Source organism: Sciurus carolinensis, chromosome 5 (genome assembly GCF_902686445.1).
Source record: "Sciurus carolinensis chromosome 5, mSciCar1.2, whole genome shotgun sequence".
Classification (NCBI taxonomy): Eukaryota; Metazoa; Chordata; class Mammalia; order Rodentia; family Sciuridae; genus Sciurus; species Sciurus carolinensis.
The window spans coordinates 53,763,739-53,786,370 of record NC_062217.1 but is presented as its reverse complement, the minus strand read 5'-3'; the positions used below and the strand labels follow the sequence as shown (position 1 = coordinate 53,786,370).

At 36.4% G+C, this 22,632-nt stretch overlaps 1 long non-coding RNA gene across 1 annotated transcript; it reads left to right on the top strand.

The window, feature by feature from the left end:
• The first annotated feature begins 2,754 nt into the window (after positions 1-2,754).
• Positions 2,755-22,398, top strand: LOC124985185 (uncharacterized). Its single transcript, XR_007108818.1, has 3 exons — positions 2,755-2,810; positions 20,634-20,700; positions 22,349-22,398. It is a non-coding gene; the product is annotated as an uncharacterized LOC124985185 (long non-coding RNA).
• The last annotated feature ends 234 nt before the right edge of the window (positions 22,399-22,632 follow it).

Genomic DNA, 22,632 nt, shown 5'->3' with positions numbered 1-22,632 from the left:
CATTCCAAACTCATTCGACATGTTTCTGTTTCCATTTTTAATGATCAGAAGTCATTCTTTTGAAGAAAGCTCCAACATAGGCCTAATGTATAACACCCATCCAACTGAATCAGAAGGCCAAGAGCCTCTTTTCTTTGGTTCTCCCCTTACTCCTTTCTCTTCTCTGTGGTTCCAGAGCACCTTAGCATACCCTTGTGACTAGAATGACTGTAACAATTTATCCTTCAAATGAGAACATGTTTGCAAGGAAATAGTGACATTATTGCAAAGAATGCTGGGATTATAGGTGGTGGAACTGTCCTAGGTACACTGGCATGTGTTTCTTGAATGCAATTTGCAGACCCCATCTGGAAATCACTCCAGTTACCTTGGCTTCTTGACCAGGCTCTTTATTTAGAGAGTCACAATCTTGGTATGTGGGAGGAGGATGGGATTGTTCTGGGAACCACAGTTATCACTGGTCTGTGGGACCCTTCAGAGATTTGCTTACCCTGGTTGCTTTTGCTCCTGAACTTGCTTTGATCTATTATGTGTGTGTCCAAGACTAGCATCTAAGAACTAGAACGTTCTCCAAATACCATGTTGATTTTTGAGGTTGTCTTTACAGTGCCTCCTTTCTCTGGAAAGTTTTCAGTCTCTTCTCCAGAGGCTGTCAACTTTCATGGAAAGAGATTCCTGCCTCCTTCAGGTGGAATTGGGTATATTATTCTGTGATCCCATGGAACTCATTGAATTTGATCGATGAATTTACACTAATAGATTATTGCTATGCTATTTTAGGTATCCATTTTATACACCTATTTTTAAGATTCCAAGGATTGGTACCATTTCTTACTGAGTTTGGAACATAATATAACACCTGGCACATAAAAGTTGCTCTGTAAGTGGTTGATAAATAAATGTGCTGGTGGATGCTTGAATGAAAATAATGTTCATATTCTCTGCTAATTCTTTTGGCTCCCTTATAACATTCCAGGTTCAATCTCAAACTGACAATCTGATTTTATTGAATGATTATATTAATATGCTGCTGAGAAAATTAGCCAATGTGTTGTGTGGATATTAAAGTTCTGAATCTAATATGTATATTTGAAGATCTCATCATCTGGCATTTTAGACCTGGAAAAGAACTTAGAAATCCCTTAGATCAACTTTCTCATTTTTAAAGATGAGAAACTGAGGCCCAGAGCAGTGCATTAGAAGTAGGTTAATCTCTAGGCCCCAAGTGGCAACCCATTCCTGTTTTTCTGATACATTTCCAAGTCCTTGCCCCAAGAGGTAATGTCTAGACTAAATGTCAGAGCCAGACACTGAATAAGAACATTTTTATTTGCCATAATGTCATGGATAGGTTTCCCTAGGAAGCAGTCTCCGAGATGAAATTTGGCTTATAGGAACACCCCTGAGATGGCCATTTGTGATTTGGAAAGGAAGAAAGCAGAATTGGGCAGAGGGAAATGTTGAGTTGCAGGGCAGACCAGTGGGTGTCTTAGCTGATCCCCCAAAGGAAGCTCCAAGACTGATCCTTCTAGCAGGAAAGTCAGGACTTCCTACCTCTGCTTGGGCTACCTTTGAATAGGTGTGACCCTGGTGAGGCAGCTATCTGCATTTGAGATAATCCCTGAAGGATTGACAGTTGAAGGATGCCTGCTGATTACACTTCTGAAGCACACAGGCAATGGCAGCACTGCCTATAAGCCTTCCTAAGCATCTATTATTACATGGATATGAGTGAGGATTCTGGTTTGAATCAAGCAAACCCAACAGATGGAAGGAATGGGGTGGCTCCTCAGTTGTCAGTTCACAATTCAGCCCTATGTAGTGATACAGTATAGCAGAGACCTCTGAAATGTTTTTTGTGCTCTTTTGGACATTTCCTGGATCTGAAATGCTTTCTTACATTTTTTTTTTTTTTTTGGCAAGGAGAGTCTTTATTACGGAGCTGATAATTTTAGAAAATTCCTTTGAGCATTTATTGAAGTTTTTGTTAACTATATTTTTCAATTATTTATTTGATAGCCTAATATAGATTTCTTAATATAAATTAAGCATTGACTACATCATAACACTAAATCTTACATGATGAGCAAATTTTCAATAAATGCTATAATATATTTTATAAGGTTTTACTTATAGTTTTATAAGTTTTCAAAACTGTAAGTATATAAAAAAGTCCTGAATTCTTATTTTTGCCAATTTTTAAGTTTCAGTAAAAAAAATTGTAAATTAGAATGCACATCATTTTTTTTTTTTTTTTTTTTTTGGTTCTGGAGGCATTTAAATAACACTATAGCTTGTTGTTTTATCTGGCACAATAACTTTAATTTGACACTTTTCAAAAAGGGGTTCATTAATTGATTTTTCAAATGAGGTCAGTTTTAATTATATTTCTTACAAAAATGGAACATTTATTTCATCGATGTTTTCCAAGTCTTAGCATAGATTGATATTTTAAATTTTTAATCACCTATGTATTGTAATATTCCCTTTCTCCCTAAATGTGGGTATTAGGATTTTATTTTAAATTATTTTTTTTCTGTAGAATAGCTATCTTAATTATTTTATTTCTTGAAAGATCTACTTCTTGCATTAATAGTACCTTTTAATTTTTACCTTGAATGTGTAACTTCTGCATTTGAAAATAATTAGTTTCTTCTGCTTTTCTTTTTTTTTTCTGCTGCTATTCTAAAATTTGCTTTGGGGGCGATCCAAGATGGCGGCCTAGAGGGAGACTGCACCCCCAGTGGCTCCAGAACCCAGGAGTTAAGAAGGGGAGGCATTGAGAGACTCGGACTGAAATAGAGCCACAGGTGAGTCTGCCCACTGGGTAAAGCTCGGCCCGGGTGGCAGGCCCAGATAGAGGTGGCTTATCAGAGCCGGGCAGGGCAGCTAGAGTCTTCCACAGGCAGTCCTGCGCACTCCGGAGGTGGGCCCCGCCCACACAGCCAGCTTCTCCAGGTTCCTGGAGCGGGCCCGCTAGTGAGAGCCTTTCTGACCAGAACAAGCTCCAAGTCCTAGAGCCAGCGCAGCACAGTGTACTCTGGCACACAAGCAGCTTCAGGGACCAGGATAGGGCAGTCAGAGACCTCCCCAAGTAGCCTGGACCCCTGCGGTGGGAGGTGCCTTTCAAGAGCTTCTCAGAGCAGACCGCCCAGTGAGAGTCTTTCTACATAGAACCAGCCACAAGTCCCCGAACCAACAGAGAGCTTCGATCCGCAAGCAGCCTCTGGGATCAGGGCAGGGCAGCCAGAGACCTCTTCAGGCGGCTCTGCCCACTCCGGCCACAGGCTCTCTTCACAGACCGGGTGGCAGGCCCAGATAGAGGTGGCTTATCTGAGCCGGGCAGGGCAGCTAGAGTCTTCCCAAGGTAGCCTTCCACACTCTGGCAGTGGGCTCCTCCCACACGGCCAGCTGCACGGTGCAGGCCCACAGTGAGAGCATTTCCGCACAGAGCCAGTTCCAAACTGTGGAACCAGTAGGGGGCTAGGGGCAGCTTTCTTTGGATGCGCTGCTTTATCAGATTCCTCCAAGACATCAGGCTACTGAAGGCTGGGAGGTGATATACTGGAAATCTACCGGGACACTATAAGCCAATAGCGGAAAACTGCAATATCTCAGGGTCCCACTGACATCTGAACAATATGAGAAAACAAAGGAAGAAAATGTCCCAAACAAACCTAGATACTACATCAGTAAAACCCAGTGACAGCACAGCAGAAGAAATGTCAGAAAGGGAGTTCAGAATGTACGTAATTAAAATGATCAGGGAAGCTAATGAGGAGATGAAAGAGCAAATGCAAGCATTGAAGGAGGAGATGAAAGAGCAAATGCAGGCATTAAATGATCGCACCAATAAACAGTTAAAAGACCAAATAAGGGAAGCAAGAGATCATTTCAATAAAGAGTTAGAGATACTGAAAAAAAAAACAAACTGAAATACTTGAAATGAAGGAAACAATAAACCAAGTTAAAAACTCCATAGAAAGCATAACCAATAGGATAGAACACCTAGAAGACAGAACCTCAGACATTGAAGACAAATTATGTAATCTTGAAAACAAAGTTGAACAAACAGAGAAGATGGTAAGAAATCATGAACAGAATCTACAAGAATTATGGGATATCATGAAAAGGCCAAATTTAAGAATTATTGGGATTGAGGAAGGCTTAGAGAAACAAACCAAAGGAATGAACAATCTATTCAATGAAATAATAACAGAAAATTTCCCAAATCTGAAGAATGAAATGGAAAACCAAGTACAAGAGGCTTACAGAACTCCAAACATACAAAATTACAACAGACCCACACCAAGGCACATTGTTATGAAAATACCTAACATACAAAATAAAGACAGAATTTTAAAGGTCGCGAGAGAAAAGAATCAAATTACACTCAGAGGGAAACCAATAAGAATATCAGCAGATTTTTCAATCCAGACCCTAAAAGCTAGAAGGACCTGGAACAACATATACCAAGCCCTGAAAGAAAACGGATGCCAACCAAGAATCTTATACCCAGCAAAACTTACCTTCAAATTTGAAGATGAAATAAGATCCTTCCATGATAAACAAAAGCTAAAGGAATTTACAAAAAGAAAGTCAGCATTACAGAACATTCTCAGCAAAATATTCCATGAGGAAGAGATGAAAAACAATGATGCAAATCAGCAACAGGAGGCGCTAGCCTAAAGGAATAGCCAAATAAAGGAGAAACCAAATCATGTCAAAAACAAATATGAGTCAATTGACTGGGAATACAAATCATATCACAATAATAACCCTGAATGTTAATGGCCTGAACTCATCAATCAAAAGACATAGACTGGCAGATTGGATTAAAAAGAAAAATCCAACAATATGCTGCCTGCAAGAGACTCATCTCATAGAAAGAGACACCCATAGACTAAAGGTGAAAGGATGGGAAAAAACATACCATGCACACGGACACAGCAAAAAAGCTGGAGTATACATCCTCATTTCAGATAATGTGGACTTCAAACCAAAACTAGTCAGAAGGGATAAAGAAGGACATCACATGCTGCTTAAGGGAAGCATAAATCAGCAAGACATAACAATCATAAATATCTATGCCCCGAACATTGGCTCATCCACGTACGTCAAACAAATCCTTCTCAATTCCAGAAATCAAATAGACCACAACACAATAATACTAGGCGATTTTAACACACCTCTCTCATCAATGGATAGATCGTCCAAACAAAAATTGAATAAAGAAACTATAGATCTCAACAACACAATCAGCAATTTAGACTTAACCGACATATATAGAATATACCATCCAACAAAGAATGAATACACTTTCTTCTCAGCAGCACCTGGATCCTTCTCTAAAATAGACCATATTTTATGCCACAAAGCTACTGTTAGCAAATACAAGAAGATAGAGAAACTACCTTGTACTCTATCAGATCATAATGGATTGAAATTAGAAATAAATGACAGAAGAAAAAACAGAAATTTCTCCAATACCTGGAGATTAAATAATACACTATTATATGATGAATGGATAACAGAAGACATCAGGAGGGAAATAAAAAAATTCTTAGAAGTAAACGAGAACAAAGACACATCATATCAAAATCTCTGGGACACTATGAAAGCAGTACTTAGAGGAAGATTTATTTCATGGGGTGCATTCAAAAGTAGAAGTCAACAAATAAACGACTTAACACTACAGCTTAAAGCGCTAGAAAAAGAAGAGCAGACCAATACCAAAAGTAGTAGAAGACAGGAAATAGTTAAAATCAGAACCGAAATGAACGAAATCGAAACAAAAGAAACAATTGGAAAAATTAACAAAATAAATAGTTGGTTCTTTGAAAAAATAAATAAAATTGATAAACCCTTAGCCACACTAACAAAGAGAAAGAGGGAGAAAACTCAAATTACTAAAATTCGGAATGAACAAGGAAACATCACAACAGACACGACTGAAATACAAAACATAATTAGAAGCTATTTCGAAAATCTATACTCCAACAAAACAGAAAACCTCGAAGACATCAACAAATTTCTAGAGACATATGAACTACCTAAACTGAACGAGGAGGACCTACACAACTTAAATAAACCAATTTCAAGCAATGAAATAGAAGAGGTCATCAAAAGCCTACCAACAAAGAAAAGTCCAGGACAGATGGGTTCTCAGCCGAGTTCTACAAAACCTTTAAAGAAGAGCTCATTCCAATACTCCTCAAACTATTCCATGAAATAGAAGAGGAGGGAACCCTACCAAACTCGTTCTATGAAGCCAATATCACCCTGATACCTAAACCAGACAGAGACACATCGAGGAAAGAAAATTTCAGACCAATATCCTTAATGAACATCGATGCAAAAATTCTCAACAAAATTTTAGCAAATCGCATACAAATATATATTAAAAAGATAGTGCACCACGATCAAGTGGGTTTTATCCCAGGGATGCAAGGTTGGTTCAACATCCGGAAATCAATAAATGTCATTCACCATATCAACAGACTTAAAGTTAAGAATCACATGATTATTTCAATAGATGCAGAAAAAGCATTCGATAAAATACAGCATCCCTTCATGCTCAAAACACTAGAAAAAATTGGGGTAGTGGGAACATTCCTTAACATTATAAAGGCAATCTAAGCTAAGCCCATGGCTAATATCATTCTAAATGGTGAAAAACTGAAAGCGTTCCCCCTAAAATCTGGAACAAGGCAGGGATGCCCTCTTTCACCGCTTCTATTCAACATTGTCCTTGAGACTCTAGCCAGAGCAATCAGACAAACCAAAGAAATTAAAGGGATACGAATAGGAAAAGAAGAACTCAAACTATCCCTGTTCGCTGATGACATGATTATATATTTAGAGGAACCTGGAAATTCCACCAGAAAACTATTAGAACTCATAAGTGAATTCAGTAAAGTAGCAGGTTACAAGATCAATGCTCATAAATCCAATGCATTTTTATACATAAGTGATGAATCTTCAGAAAGAGAAATTAGGAAAACTACCCCTTTCACAATAGCATTGAAAAAAATAAAATACTTGGGAATCAATCTCACAAAAGAGGTGAAAGACCTCTACAATGAGAACTACAGAACACTAAAGAAAGAAATTAAAGAAAACCTTAGAAGATGGAAAGATCTCCCATGTTCCTGGATAGGCAGAATTAATATTGTCAAAATGGCTATACTACCTAAAGTGCTATACAGATTCAATGCAATTCCAATTAAAATCCCAATGATGTACCTTGCAGAAATAGAGCAAGCAATTATGAAATTCATCTGGAAGAATAAAAAACCTAGAATAGCTAAAGCAATCCTCAGTAGCAAGAGCGAAGCAGGGGGTATTGCAATACCAGATCTTCAACTCTACTACAAAGCAATATTAACAAAAACGGCATGGGATTGGTACCAAAATAGACAGGTAGATCAATGGTACAGAATAGAGGACATGGACACAAACCCAAATAAATACAATTTTCTCATACTAGACAAAGGTTCCAAAAATATGCAATGGAGAAAAGATAACCTCTTCAACAAATGGTGCTGGGAAAACTGGAAAACCATATGCAACAGAATGAAATTAAACCCCTATCTCTCACCCTACACAAAACTCAACTCAAAATGGATCAAGGACCTTGGGATCAGACCAGAGACCCTGCATCTTATAGAAGAAAAAGTAGGTCCAAATCTTCAACTTGTTGGCTTAGGATCAGACTTCCTTAACAGGACTCCCATAGCACAAGAAATAAAAGCAAGAATCAACAACTGGGATAGATTCAAACTAAAAAGCTTTCTCTCAGCAAAGGAAACTATCAGAAATGTGAAGAGAGAGCCTACAGAGTGGGAGAATATTTTTGCCAGCCATACCTCAGAAAGAGCGCTAATTTCCAGAATCTATAAAGAACTCAAAAAACTCTACACAAAGAATACAAATAATCCAATCAACAAATGGGCTAAGGAAATGAACAGACACTTCACAGAAGAAGATGTACAAGTAATCAACAGATATATGAAAAAATGTTCAACATCCCTAGTAATAAGAGAAATGCAAATCAAAACTACCCTAAGATTTCATTTCACCCCAATTAGAATGGCGATTATCAAGAATACAAGCAACAATAAGTGTTGGCGAGGATGTGGTGAAAAAGGAACACTCATACATTGCTGGTGGGGTTGCAAATTAGTGCAGCCACTCTGGAAAGCAGTGTGGAGATTCCTCAGAAAGCTTGGAATGGAAACACCATTTGACCCAGCTATCCCACTCCTTGGCCTATACCCAAAGGACTTAAAATCAGCATACTACAGAGATACAGCCACATCAATGTTCATTGCTGCTCAATTCACCATAGCCAGATTGTGGAACCAACCTAGATGCCCTTCAGTTGATGAATGGATAAAGAAACTATGGCATATTTATACAATGGAATATTACTCCGCAATGAAGAATGATAAAATTATGGCATTTGTAGGCAAATGGACGAAACTGGAGAATATCATGCTAAGTGAGATAAGCCAATCTCAAAAAACTAAAGGACGAATGGTCTCGCTGATAAGCGGATGAGGACATATAATGGGGGGTGAGAGGGGTTAGCATTAGGTTTAGGGTTAGGTTTAGGGTTAGGGATAAGGAGAGTGGCAAGAATGAAGGAAAGAAGGACTGTATCGAGGGAAAAGGGGTGGGAGAGGTGGGGGGGAAGGGAAAAAAAATAAACATCATTGCCCTATGTAAACGTATGATTACACAAATGGTATGCCTTGACTCTATGTACAAATAGAGAAACAACATGTATCCCATTTGTATACAATTAAAAAAATAATAATAAATAAATAAATAAATAAATAAACAAACAAACAGAGAGACAAAAAAAATTGCTTTGTTGTACTTACTTTCTTAATTTATGGAAATATTTAGTTAACATTTCCTTTCTTTCTTTCTTTTTGAAGAGTAAGCATCTTTGGGTAGCTTTGACCACTTCCCAGATGTTTGATATACAATATTATTATTAATTACTTGAAAATTTTTCTATAATTGTAAGTTTTAACATAAATAGTTATAAGATTAATAAAAAATTTAAACATGAAACATTTTTGTTTAACATTTTGATATTAACTTTTTTTAATATGTAGTTCAATATAAATATACTCAATAAACCTTTGAAGTATTTAAATTTTTTACATTTCTTTTGCTTTGTTTATCCAAGTCTATGAATGTTGTATTAAATCCTCTGGTCTTTCTATACATTTCTTGTCACAATTTTTACTTTGTTCTAGTTAGTCATATATGATGGTAGAATGCATTTTGACACATCATACATAAAGTACAATTTCTAATTCTTCTGATTGGATGAATGTAGAATCACACTGGTCATGTAATCATATATGTGCATAGTGTAATAATATCTGATTCATTCTATTGTCCTTCCTACCACCATACTTCTTTGCTACCTTCACTCTTCTCTGCCCAATTCAAAGTACCTCTATTTTCCCACCCCCACCTGCTTATTGTGAATTAGCATCCAAATATCAGAGAGAACATTCAGCTTTTGTTTTGGGGAACTTAGCTCATTTCACTTAGCCTGATATTCTCCCAGCTCCATTCATTTACCAGCAAATGCCATGTTTTCATTCTTCTTTAAGACTGAGTGATATTCCACTGCATATATACCACATTTTCTTTAGCCATTCATCTGTTGAAGGGCATCTAGGTTGGTTCCCTGGTTTGGCTATTGTGAATTGAGTTGATATAAACATTGATGTGACTGTATCACTGTAGAATGATGATTTTAAGTCCTTTGGGTATAAACCAAGGAGTGGGATAGCTGGGTCAGATGGTGGTTATTTTATATAATATAGTCATTTGTAACTCTAATATCATTATTAGGGGTTGTATCCCAATATAAAAACAAAATTATGTGTATTTCATTTTTTGCTGACTGTGACTTTTCTATTACTATGCTTTCTTTGGGAGTCTCTTTTCCCTTATGTTTAAGTGATGCATGTTTATCCAGATATTTACTTTCAATTTGTTTCATCTGGTCTAAGTGAGGTCTATTACTTTTAGATTTTGTTGTAGTCAAGTCTAAGACTTACCTTTTAGTGGAGGTGTTTGTTATCATAATTGTTATTTTGATAGTATTTTCTCATTTTGTTTGGAGTTTTCTGTACTTTATCGTTTTGCTTCTTTTAAAATGTTCTTTGCTCTGTCATATAAAATGTATTTATTTTTATTTTGTCTACTTAATGATTTGAAAGTAAAACAAATCCCTGAAAAATAATATTTTAGACAATACTGTTAGAATTAGAACCAAAATATTTGAACATGTATTTTGCTAAATATCAATGTTATGAGTAAACCAGAAACTTTTGCTACCCTCTGCTTGACCAGATGGCCACTTTTATTCATCCCTCTGATTCATAACTTTTCTCATAGGAGGTCTTGGAATGAATGGATATCATTACATTATTATATCTTTAACATTGAGTATCTATTCTTATTTTTGTTTTGAAAAATATTTAATTTGGTTTAATGCCTCCCATATATCTTTTTATGCTATAGGCTCAACATTTCTTGGTTCTCTCTTGAGTGATCTTTTGAACAGTTGATATTTTCAGGAAGAACCCTGGGAGATACTCTTTCTGAGGCTTTGCCTTACTAAGAATAATCTCTCTTTTTATTACTTGAATGATGATTTACTAAGCATAGACATCTGTGATAACCCTTTCCTTCTCAAAACATTTTTAAGATTAAAAAAAAAATGTTTCCAACAGCTTTTAATGCTGTTTAAAGAAGTCCATAATCAGTTTCAGAAGTTTTTCTCTGAAAAAGGTAACACCTCTATCTTGTCCCCAGCTTTGGGGATACATGATTTGTTTTTTGATTTTTTTTTCTTGAAACTCACAACTTCACTATTATATAGTGGAAAAAGAAGGTAAGCTCTTTTTATCTAAGACCTCAGGTATTTATTGGGAATTTTCCTCCATTTCTTTGTGTAACTTAAGGAAAAATAAAAGATGTTTAAATCTCTTGTAAAAACACAAGAATGTCTTACACTATAAGGAAAACTACTCTTTTTTTATTTTGTTCATTATTTCTTCTGTCTTATTTGTTCTGTTCTTTTCCTTCAGGAAATCAATTATCCATTTGTTTTCTATATTCCATTTGAATTCTTTAATCATATAATTTTTTCCTCTTGTCCTTCTGTATTCTTGATCTATTTCTTAAGTTTGTTGTCTATTTAATTCTCTGAAAGATTGCTTCTAATATCCTGCTCATCTTTTTATCCTGAGATTTCCTAGTCTTTCATAATGTTATATTGAATGAGTGATTTAATATCATTACTATTTTATATCATTATACCTTTTTATTTCTTTTTCATCTAGTTGCTGGGTGTTTTTTTTTTTTGTTGTTGTTGTTGTTTGTTTGTTTGTTTGTTATTTGCCAGATCCAACCAGTTCCCATTCCATCTAAAGGTTAATGTTATATTATTTCACAGAGTTCATGTTTTCTTTAATTTCATGGGGAATACATATCAGGTTCCAACAAAAAAGAGTGCATTATTTTTTTCACTTCATTTAATAATTCTTTTTCAAAAGTATATTTTTATTTTGCATCATTAATCCCTGGGCATCCTTTCTCTTCTCTTTTTCTCTCTCTCTGTCTTTACAGGTGTCAACTATGTTCACATGTGTCATACTTATTTTTCTTTGGTCTTATTTTTTCCCCCTGAATGAGCAGAGTATGTCCTAATATGATACCTGCCTGTAAAAAGAATTGGTGGTTTCTCTTGGATTATCTTCACTTTCCATTTGACAGATTTTGGAACATCCTCAGATTTTAAACTGGCGGCAAATGTTATTGGTGTTCAGAGTCTCTGGAATTCCTGGTCCTTAGACATCCTTTATGTAATGTGGTTCAGCTGGCTTTGGAAGGATCTATTTCCTGGTCCAACTGCATTATAATGCTGAGAATTGAGGGAATAAATTTCTCGGTAATTGAAGCAGTCTTTAGTTCTTCCCTTGCCAAAAACGGTGAATAAGTAATCAACAGCCTTCCCACCGCTCTCAGATCTTTCAAGCTTAAACCTTTTCTACAGCTGCATTAAATGTCCCTGGAGGTCAAGCATCACATTTTGATGAACTTTCTATTCTAGCCACATTTTTTCATTTCCTGGCATTATTATCTTACAATAGGTAGGAAGAGTGGAACTATATTCACAAGGGCATTGATTAGAGGAGCCCTGGTGGATGTTGGCAACAAGACTCTGTCTACATTAGAAAAAAAAGCTGCAGATCCATAGATGGAATCTTCTCTTTATTGGTCAGGCCTGCCTCCAATGAGGAATGAACAGAGGTCAGGTACTTATTTTAGCACTGAAGCAGGAGCCTGCCAGCATTAATCCTTTAGTTCTGACTCATGGAAGATACAGGGGTGTACTTCAGGGAATTAGGGTCAGAGGCAACTAATCAAGTAGCTTAGAAGTATTTCATTAGTTTGCCAACTGGTGTGGCCCACAAACATCTCATGCATGCTTCCTACCTCAACCTAGCATCTTTCTCAGAAAAATGCTTTGCTTGTGTAGAATTACTCATGAAATAATAGATTATTTCTAGTTTCTATGGGAATAAAACATGGCATCTTACTTTAAGTTTCCAAGAGTACTTTATTATGAAATGCTATGAGAGAGGTGGTGGGGGTGGGGGCCATGAAGTGCTGTTAATTATTGAATCTATTTTGCAGAGAAGGAAATAGGAACTCAAGAACTTTGTCTAAATTAACATGTCCCATGACTAGAATCTTATTTTATTTATTCTAACTCCTGCCATAGTGTAATTTTGTATGAAACATTTTTCTGTGTGCAGCCCATCTTATAAGAAATAGAACTATCACCAAAGAAATGTTGTTTAGAATCCATGGGCTTGAACTCCAACTCTGCTACTTCCTTAGCTGTCTGATCTTTTTATTAAATCAATCATCTCTGAATGTAGTTTTGTTCACCCATAAAGCATGAAATCCAGATGATCAAATAAAATAAGGGTGTGAGAAAGCTTTGAACATTCTAAAATTTAAATGCTAGTAGTTTTGTATGCATGTATATTTTATATTTCCTGTGAGGTTTAAACATCTATTATGTGTGATTTAAAAATAGTGCATTGTGCTTAGTATTATAAATATTTGTTGATTGAATGAGTACATATGGGGCTTGTCAGTCTGCTTGTTGTTTTTTTTTTTTTTTTTTAGTAGACTAGGTTTTGATTTTAGCACTGAAGCAAGAGCTACATTCTCAGCCCTTTATTTATTTTTTTATTTTGAGGCAGGTTCCTACTAGTGGCTTAGGACCTTACTGAATTGCTGAGGCTGACCTTGAGCTTGTGATTCTCCTGCCTCAGCCTCCAAGTTGCTGGGATTAGTCCAGCAGCAGCCTGCTTTTAAATGAATGAAAATAGCCTTTTCTCCCCCATGATTTTTAGATATGTTTCACGAAAACCATTGAGCTTTTACATTTACATTGAGCTTTTAACAACTACATGTATATATTTTGAGTAATGTGAATGGCCTAAAGTTATTCTTGATTATTTCTTATCATTTATTATAGCTTCATTATTTAAATTAGTGCATGCTTATTTTATGTCATTAGTGTTAACTGACAAATTTCTTTTCTTGTATTTTTTTTGTTCTTTCTTGTTTTCCTCTATTACAGTAAAAAATGCATTCTTGTATGAAATGGGGAGGAAGAAGTATCTTTTATAAAATGTCTAAATGTTCTTTTGTATGTGGGTTCCTGTTTGGGAGGATTAGGAGAGAATTTATGGATTTCTTAAATGAAAGAAAAAAAATCTAAGATGTTCTAAGGCCAGAAACTAAAGCACACTCATGGTGGAAGGGTGACAGAAATTCATAGTGACCCTAGTCCCCCCCCCCCCAACACCATAATACTATATATAATGCACTATTCTTTAAATAGACCCTCACTGGTCTTGCTTGCTGTCACAGTGATAGCTTTCGGGTGTTTTTTTCCTCTTTACCCTTAGGGCTCCAAGGTGGGCACTTATCGTTCATCTAATTCTGCAAACCTGAACTGAGGGTCTCAGAGCATTTGACTAGGCTTTGTTTAATGTGAAGTGATACGTTGGGAACTATGGCGCACCAGCTTCTGGTTGGGCTGTTTGGGCATTCCCTCTTCCACGCTCTGTAGAAGTCCATGTCTCACCCTTGGATTGTGGTTCTGGCCCGTCATTGTCCTCTCACCCCTGTGACCTTACCCTATGTACGTCAGAACATTGCAGCTCTAAGTAGGAAGACAATAGCATCGGCCAGACCAGAACACTTAAGAAAATGACAAGGGGTATTGTCAATACGTCATCAGGATAACAAAAATAAGCTGGGTTTGTCCTAGACAAACTTGTATGAGTAGTTCCCCAAACAATAAGAGAATTCATATATAGTAATGAGCAGAAGGAAAGAAGTTGAAAAGAATAGGTAGATATTAAAATAAGTAAACTAAGCATCAAATAAGCATGTTTGGATTTTACCAGCCCTAAAAGGCATTTGGATGTTCACATTTAGAAATAATTATTTTACTCTGTCATAAAAACATGAATTTAAAACTAGAGATTTGACTTGGTGGCTATTATTTTTCAGAGGGCACATATACACACTAAAGACATTTATATTAAATTTCAGATATTTCATTTGCAAAAATATTAGCTCATAGACTCAGAAAACATGGTTCATATTCAGAGATTTAATTCATAAAATGCTACTTCGCCACCCACATTTAGCTGTGTCTGCTAAATAGAAAGACTATTATTCCTGTTAACTGCCCTTGAAATGCATGTTTCCATCCTGGTTTATTCTTTAATGCCTACACATTTTTCCTGTTTAAATTGCTCATGGTATTTTTGAAGGAAACCTTACCTGAAGCCTAAGCAAATCATTGAACCATTCCCCTCTATTTTTCATCAAATACTTCCATTCCCTTCCTTCTTTCTTCCCCTCTACCCTACACAGACCTTTATCTGGCAGTAGAAAGAAAAACACATCTTATGAAAGCTTTGGAAAAGGATTCAATTCCTTACATCAGAGCTCCACTTCTCCTGGGACCTCATTATTTCTTTGTGGTACTTGCCCAGCAAATCAGGTCTGTCCTACTGGCCCTCCCTCCTGGTTTTTTTCAGCCCTTTGCTTCCCCAAAAGATTCATCTAGATAGGTAGAATGCACTGCTTTTCCAGCTCTTGGCAATGCTGCCGTAATATAATTGTATTTCTAATATTTAAAACAACTTGTAAAAAAATACTAGCATTTTAAAAAATTTATTTTGTATGAAAAATAAACATCTATGAAGACAAAGGAGCCTCGAGCTTAAAGAATTTCTTAAGACTAGAAGATCCAGGAGGGCACATGGATTTGGGAAAGTTTGATTTTCTGTTAAGTTCAAAATAAACAAGGCAGGAAAAGAGAAGGGGGTGGGGTGGATGTCCTGACAAATGTTGCCAGCAGCCTGAAACCAAAGAACATATTTAAAAATCCTGTCTGCTCAGGTGAAAACTTGACAGGTGGCACCCAGAAGGTAGCTTGGACTTGTTCAGCGTGCCCTTCCCTGTGGCTACTGATGTTCCTTGAGTCTTTCTCCAGCAGCCAGGTCAGGGGGTGCCTGGATATAGCCCCACTGTTTTCAGGCACCTGGAGGCAGTCAGGAGGCTCGTTCTTCATGAAGGATTTTTTTTCTTTTCCTTCTTGTCACTGATGGTGCGGAACCACTTCTGCTCATCATTCTCTTTTAATCTGGCCCAGTGATGAAAAAGACCTAGTGGGGCCTGCCTGGCAGGTGAAGCATCCAGATGCTAAGCTCCAGGATTAATTTTGTTGGCAGTGGCATCTGGGAGTCAGCTCCTTTCCCTGGCTTGGCTGGCAGACAGGCTTAACCCCTCATATTCCAAAAGGCTCATTTGATATGTTAAATTAGTAGTCCAGCTCTCTTGGCAGGAAGAACCACCCTGATGCTCTTTAAATGCAGGAATCTGTATTTAAACATCAGAGCCTCTAAGTTTTATCAGAGCCTTTGTCTCCTGAGGGAAAAAGAACAATAGTCCCTGGAGATGATAAGACTGAATGAAGTGCATGCTTTTCTAAGCAACATCTGTAGGATGTATTCAAACCAGAGGGTAACTGTCAGGGTCCGTGGAAGGAAAGGAAAGGCAGGTGCTAGGAAGAACTTCCTCACTAAGTGAGAATAATGTGAAGATGGAAATATGACTTGGGAAAACAATTAGTGCTCCCCCGACCCCTGCAGTCGCTGGACACACACACACACACACACACACACACACACACACACACCTTTCTCACCCTCTTTTTACTAGAATTTTGCTTTTGTTTCATGAAACCATCTTCTTTGCCCCCAAAATTCAAGGAAGAAAATTTACAGTCTGACTCTGCCTTCATGAAATCTTGCTTCTACTGTCGCGTTTTTTGTTGTTGTTGTGGGGAAGTTTACGACTGAGTGTCTGCAAGCAACAGTACTTTTGAAAGGGGCCCTAAATATTAAACTCATTTCAAGTGTGACTTGAGACTCAGGCAGACTGCAGGAGTGGTGACAATTTATTACTCTTCAGAAGCCCTAAAGCAGAGTAAATATAGATTTACCAGTGATAATATGAGAACAACAGATCAATTTGATTTTAAGTAAATCCTTCCCCCCAAAAGCCAAAATTTGATTAATCCATCGAAGCTTGCTGGCATCACTGGGAACTAAGTGAAACTTAGATGAGTTCCTCTTGTTAAAGAAGGAAATATTCCGAACTTTTTTGTTGGTGCAAATTGTGATGTTTTTTCAAAGATTGCTTACCCCCACTTTGTCACATGTCTAAGTTCAAAACAGTTGGAAAGCCTGAGACAATCTATTCATTATTTATGCAGAAAAAAATAGCATCAACCAACAGTCTCATAATGGAATTCTAAACCTCTGTATCCAGCATTGGTCTCAGTCTGTGCACAGAGATGCCTGTTTAGATCTTCCCTCAAGGACCCAGTAACCCTCATCCACTTTATTTTGCTTGTATCCTAAGGATAGAAAAGCCCTACAAATTCCAGGGAGATGCTGTAATACTTGAATGTCATGAAAATCTAACTAGCACTGTGAATTTGTAGGTTGCTTTTTGCTCTGAGTGACTCAGAGAACTTTTGAAACATTTATGGATTTTGCAAATATTTGTGATGAATGGAGATTGCCTTAATTTTCCAGGCAGGAAGACTCTGAGAAAAAGAGAGGGTGGAGGTCAATCTAGCAGAGCCAAAAAAAAAAAAAAAAAAAAATTCAATGCCAGAATGGACTAGAAATAAAATATTCATGGTGTCAATTGATAAACAATGCATTCAAGAATTTGAGGACATAAAGGCTTTATAGACATGTGTTAATAGTAATTTCGTACATCACACTGTTTGTGGAGCCCTTCTACAAGTATTCTTGCATTTTTTGCTTGAAGAATTCTAGGATGAGTATTTGATCCCCATTTTCAGGTGAAGAAACTGAACATTAGGTGATCTCATGTCATCTAATAAGCTGCTATATCTGCTCTGAGTCTGGGACCAAGCCAGGTCTCTTGAGTCATTGCCCAGTAATTTTTCTTCTACTTTGGGTCTTTTATGGTTTCAATATTAGGTGTCCCCCAAATCTTATGTGTGAGCCAATGCAAGAAAATTTAGAGGTAAAATGATCAGCTTATGAGAGTCTTAATCTAATTAGTGCATTAATCCTCTGAAAGGGATTAACTGGTGACTATAGGCAGGTGGGTGCTGCTGGAGGAGGTGGGGTCATTGGGGATGTGCCTTTGGGGTATGTATTTTGTCCTTGTTGAGCAGAGATCTCTTTCTTTCTCTCTCTCTCTCTGCTTCCTGGTGCCACGTTTCCAGATGTTTTCCTCCACCACACCCTTCTGCCATGATGTTCTACCTCACCTTACCCTGAGCCCCAAGGAATGGAATTTGCTCTCTAGGGACTAAGACCTCTGAAACCATCAGCCGTCCCACACTTTAAAATTGTTATTGTCGGATCTTTTGATTATAGCAGCTACAGAGGTGACTGAAACAGACCCCTATGTATAGTTAGGTAGGGGACTAAAAGACTGCTTGTGTCTATTCAGAAAGTGACTGCTGGAAAGTGATCACAATGACATTGTTAGCCAGAAAATTTTAAAATAATTTTATTGTAGATTTTATTCCCATTTCCATTCATGGATTTTTGACAGTTAATTTACTACTATTTTTTTCCAGGCCATGGCCATTATTCCACTTATTTTAAGTAATAATGATGGCATTGATATTAACTCTACTAAGTCAATAGGTTGAAGAATGTCCATAAGTCTTCCTATTTAAGTCCAATTTTTATTCTAGAGAATTTGATAAGCATTCTTTTATAGGACTATTCTTGAGAATTAAGTGGGTATTTTCTGAAAGTACCATGAAGTTCTGGTTCTTTTCATCTGAAAAAAAGAGAAATGATTTATGCACAACTGCATATAAATGATATGTGCAGTATATTCCTGTGTGTCCTGGAAGCTCTATTGCTTTTTAATATTGCTTAATAAAATTGAATATGAGGTTTTTTAAAGGTCTTACTTTGCTTTGCAAAATAAATAATAGGTCTAGGTGGCTTTTGTTCTGCTATAAATTTCATCATAACTTCAGGAAATTTCCCTGAATCACATTGCTGCCCACTCTTGTAGGTGAGATATGGAGTGAAGGATTTGCTTTCCTTTTAATCTCTTTGTCCTGGAATTTCTCAGGTGAGAAATGTAATTGTAGGGAAAGACTGTAGAACCGTGCTTTGACTATGACTAGGAAGGGAGTGTAGGTGAAAATGTTGACTAATGAATTTTTCCCAGTGAATTATGAGGCCTGTAATCAAGCCTTATCAGTTGGCTGCTCCATCAAATCTAGTTAACTAACAATTTTCACCACTATTAATCTCTGGCTGAGGTTCAGTGCTTTGGATTAAAGCTCTGACCCATATAGAAGAAATAAAATACAGAAAGTTAGTCTACTTTGGGAAAGATTCTAACTCAAGGTACTGACAAGTCTGGGCCCTCATAGGCCAACAATTCAGCGAGATGTATAGACCCTGAATTAATTTCCAGTGACTTGTATGCTTTGAAATCTCTACTCCACTAAGATTTGTCGGAAGTAGTAGTTAGGTTAAATTATGCTGCCTAAGTGAGAGGATAAAACTGGAGAGTAGATCCTAAAACATAACCTCCATCCTCTCCTGCTAAATCTCAGAGGGTATTGATATGCAACAGGAAAATGAAGTCATGTTATTTAGACGGTGGCTTTACCTTGCTGGCTCAGGGCAGCATTGAAGAGAGGTGTGTTTCTCTCAGGCTCAGGCTCAAGTGTGAATCTCCTACCTGTCTTTCAGTGTCTCCATTACATAGACCTGTTCCATAACCTTGCTCTGATATTCCCTTAATTGTGATTTCTTATTCCTCAGATCTTGCATCTCATTTTATTTTTCTCTGATGCCATTTATCTTGTTTACATTCTACTGTGATTTTAATTAAATGTTCTCTTTTAACTTTTAGACTTGAAGGCAAGTCCTGTACTTCATTTATTTTTGAATACTGATAGCACTTAATCTTACATTTTATATATAATATGTTCTCAATATATGTTTGTTAAATAAATCAGTCAGTTCCTATGATAACTAAAATCTTATCATTAGCTTTCCTTCAAATAAATAACAGGATCCAACCAAACAATGCAATTAGAAAATAATCATATATCCAATGAGATATAACTACATGCATACAAATTCCTTTTGAAATAGACACATTTTAGTCAAGATTTACACATTTTAAAGACAAATTTGACTTTCCTATATGTTTTCATTTCAAAACTGAATGGAAAATCCTATGGGGGAAATGGCTTCAGAATTAAAAATTTTTAGTTGGGTAATGTATTATATAGTATATTATTTATTTGGATGCCATATTTTATATTACTTTACATTTTTTGCCCTTGTTATTGCTGTTGTTGTTTTAGTGAAGTCTTTTTGCACAAGAGAAATCTTCGACAATCATACATTTTACAGAAGAAAATAATTTTCTAATAAAATAAAATGAAAATGAAACTTTAAAAATAAACACTGTGCTGAAACATGGAAACTTAATGATTATATTAGATGAGGGAAGAGAAGTCTGATCCCACAAAAGGAAAACTCAGCTTCTATGAGGATTGAATTATTACTGCTTGTTTTCTTGGTATAATTTTCTATAGTCCTAATTTAGACTCATAGTTTGTATAATTCAGTTTGGTGTGTATTATTCAATATTAATGAACTGTGTGAAAACCTCAGTGGCTTACACAAAAAAGTTATTTCTCATTCATGTTACATGCCCATTATGGGTCAATTGTGGCTTTGCTCTACATTATCTTCACTGGGTACCCAGACAGATGGGATAGCCCTTATCTTGCCATTTGTTTATTTCATGTGTCAAAAGATAAGACCACCATTCAATATCTGAAAGAAAATCTTACAGCTGAATTTATTGTTTTTTAAGTGAGAGAAAACTATGTGCATCAGACACATACTTCTAAAGCAAAGTAGTGAACTGATCTTTATGTGACTTTTGTGAAGGATGAAGTCTGGGGTACCTGGCAGATTCCTGAGGTGGAAGTGTGTTGACATCAGCTGCAATTACTAGGTGAGACTGTCGTTGACTGACATTCAGAAGAAGTTTCTTGTGTGAGTCCTTTCCCCACTAGGCGACTTTCAGAGGCAAGAGGCTGCCACTTATTGGCTGATGTTTTTGAGCAATTCTGGGTGATTATTATTAACATGGCTATAGAATTGACTCTGATTGATTAAACATATTTAAAGAGTTCTGGTGTTTACTTTTTACTATGATTTACACTCTTTCTGTGAAAAGGGAAGATGGTGGAACCATGTGAAGGTTTACAACTTCTATATGAAAGTGACACTTGTCACTTTCATTCATATTTTATTTTTTAAAGAAAAAGTTTAAAGAAAAAGAGATAAGTATACTAGCAATGGAGAGAGGAGGTACAATCCATAGTGAAGGGCAGTGAATATTTTGAAGAATAGTAGAATTTACCACCCTGGTAGAAGTTATGGTAGAAGGAAAATACAGGGCAATTATCTCAATAGAAAAAGGTAAAAGGTCTCATAAAAGATATAGCTTTGCACTATTATTACATGAAAAATCCATTTGAAAAAGTTTTTAATATCACCTTCTTATAAGTGCCTTCATTTATGGCTGACCGATAGCTCCAAAATCATGTTCATGCATATTGTAAGTTATTTGTTAATGTGTATTTTGCATATTAAATTCTATGGAGCAAAAACATATTCTATAGATTTTATTTTCTATCTCACTGAGCTTATAAGAAGAAAAACATAACCCAATAAAAACAAGCCATATATAACTGCAAGATCAATCCATTGAAATACTGCTTTGATGACATCACAAAATTTCATCACAGTCAATGAAAAGTTCAACTTCTCTGCATTGGCATTCCTTGTTTTGTTTATTTTTCAATCTCATAATAAGGTTATTTCTGACAATTAGTTGATTAATAAGTGCTATTATTTTCTAGTTTTGAAGAATCTTATAAAGTATTTTCGCATACATTTATTGATTTAAAATCAAGCAAATCTTCTTGCTTCTTGCTCTTGTTGTTAAAACCAAAACTAACCAAGCCAACACAGAAGCTTAGAGACATTCCGGGTTCCTATTGCATACCAGGGAGAGGACTCTGGCATTTGTCTCAGCTCTAGCGTGCTGAGACACTACAATCTGTTAAGCCACACAAACTGACCTGCTTGTTATTCTTCCTTGATTCCTTTTGCTTTAGTTGATTCTTTCCTTCAATCATATTATTCCAAGGTTCATAGCATGTCCCAAATTGTCCATCAGTGGGCAGAGGAGGCATCGCGGGTTTATCTGTGTTGGTTGGCTGACAAGAATTGTCAATGTTGAGCAGACTTTTCCTATTAAATATCTGATCATTTGATTAAGTTTGGATACTGAGATATTTTCTTCCATTTCATTTCACAATTTTTTAAAGAAAAGTTAATATAATTTCCCCAAATGTCAAACCTTTGTCAAGCCTATAGACCCTGAAATTTATATACAAAGCTAAAGATGTTTCTAGTCCTACAGATGTACATTGATAACCAAGCATATGTATGTGTATAATAGTGATGATGATATCTGACATTTATTGACCATTTATTCCTTGCCTCAGGCTGCATTTTGCATGCATTATCCTCTTTAATGCTTGTCACAATAGTACATGTGAGATATGAACTATGTAATCTCTACTTTACAGATACAGTTTGCACAGCAGTAAATGGTACACTGGGACTCAAATCCAGGTAATTTAGCTCCAGAGCCAACACTTTTAGCCCAAAGCCCTCTGTCTTCATGGCAATAAATATGCATGTGTGTGTGCATGTGTGTGTGTGTGTGTGTGTGTGTGTGTGTGTTCCTTCACATGCTTTTTATTACAGGGAAGATAGGGAAAAATAGGAAGAGATAATTTTGCTTATTATCTGAGGTGTCTCAGTGCTGTGGATATGATTGGATCAGTATTTCCATGTCATCACTGGCAAC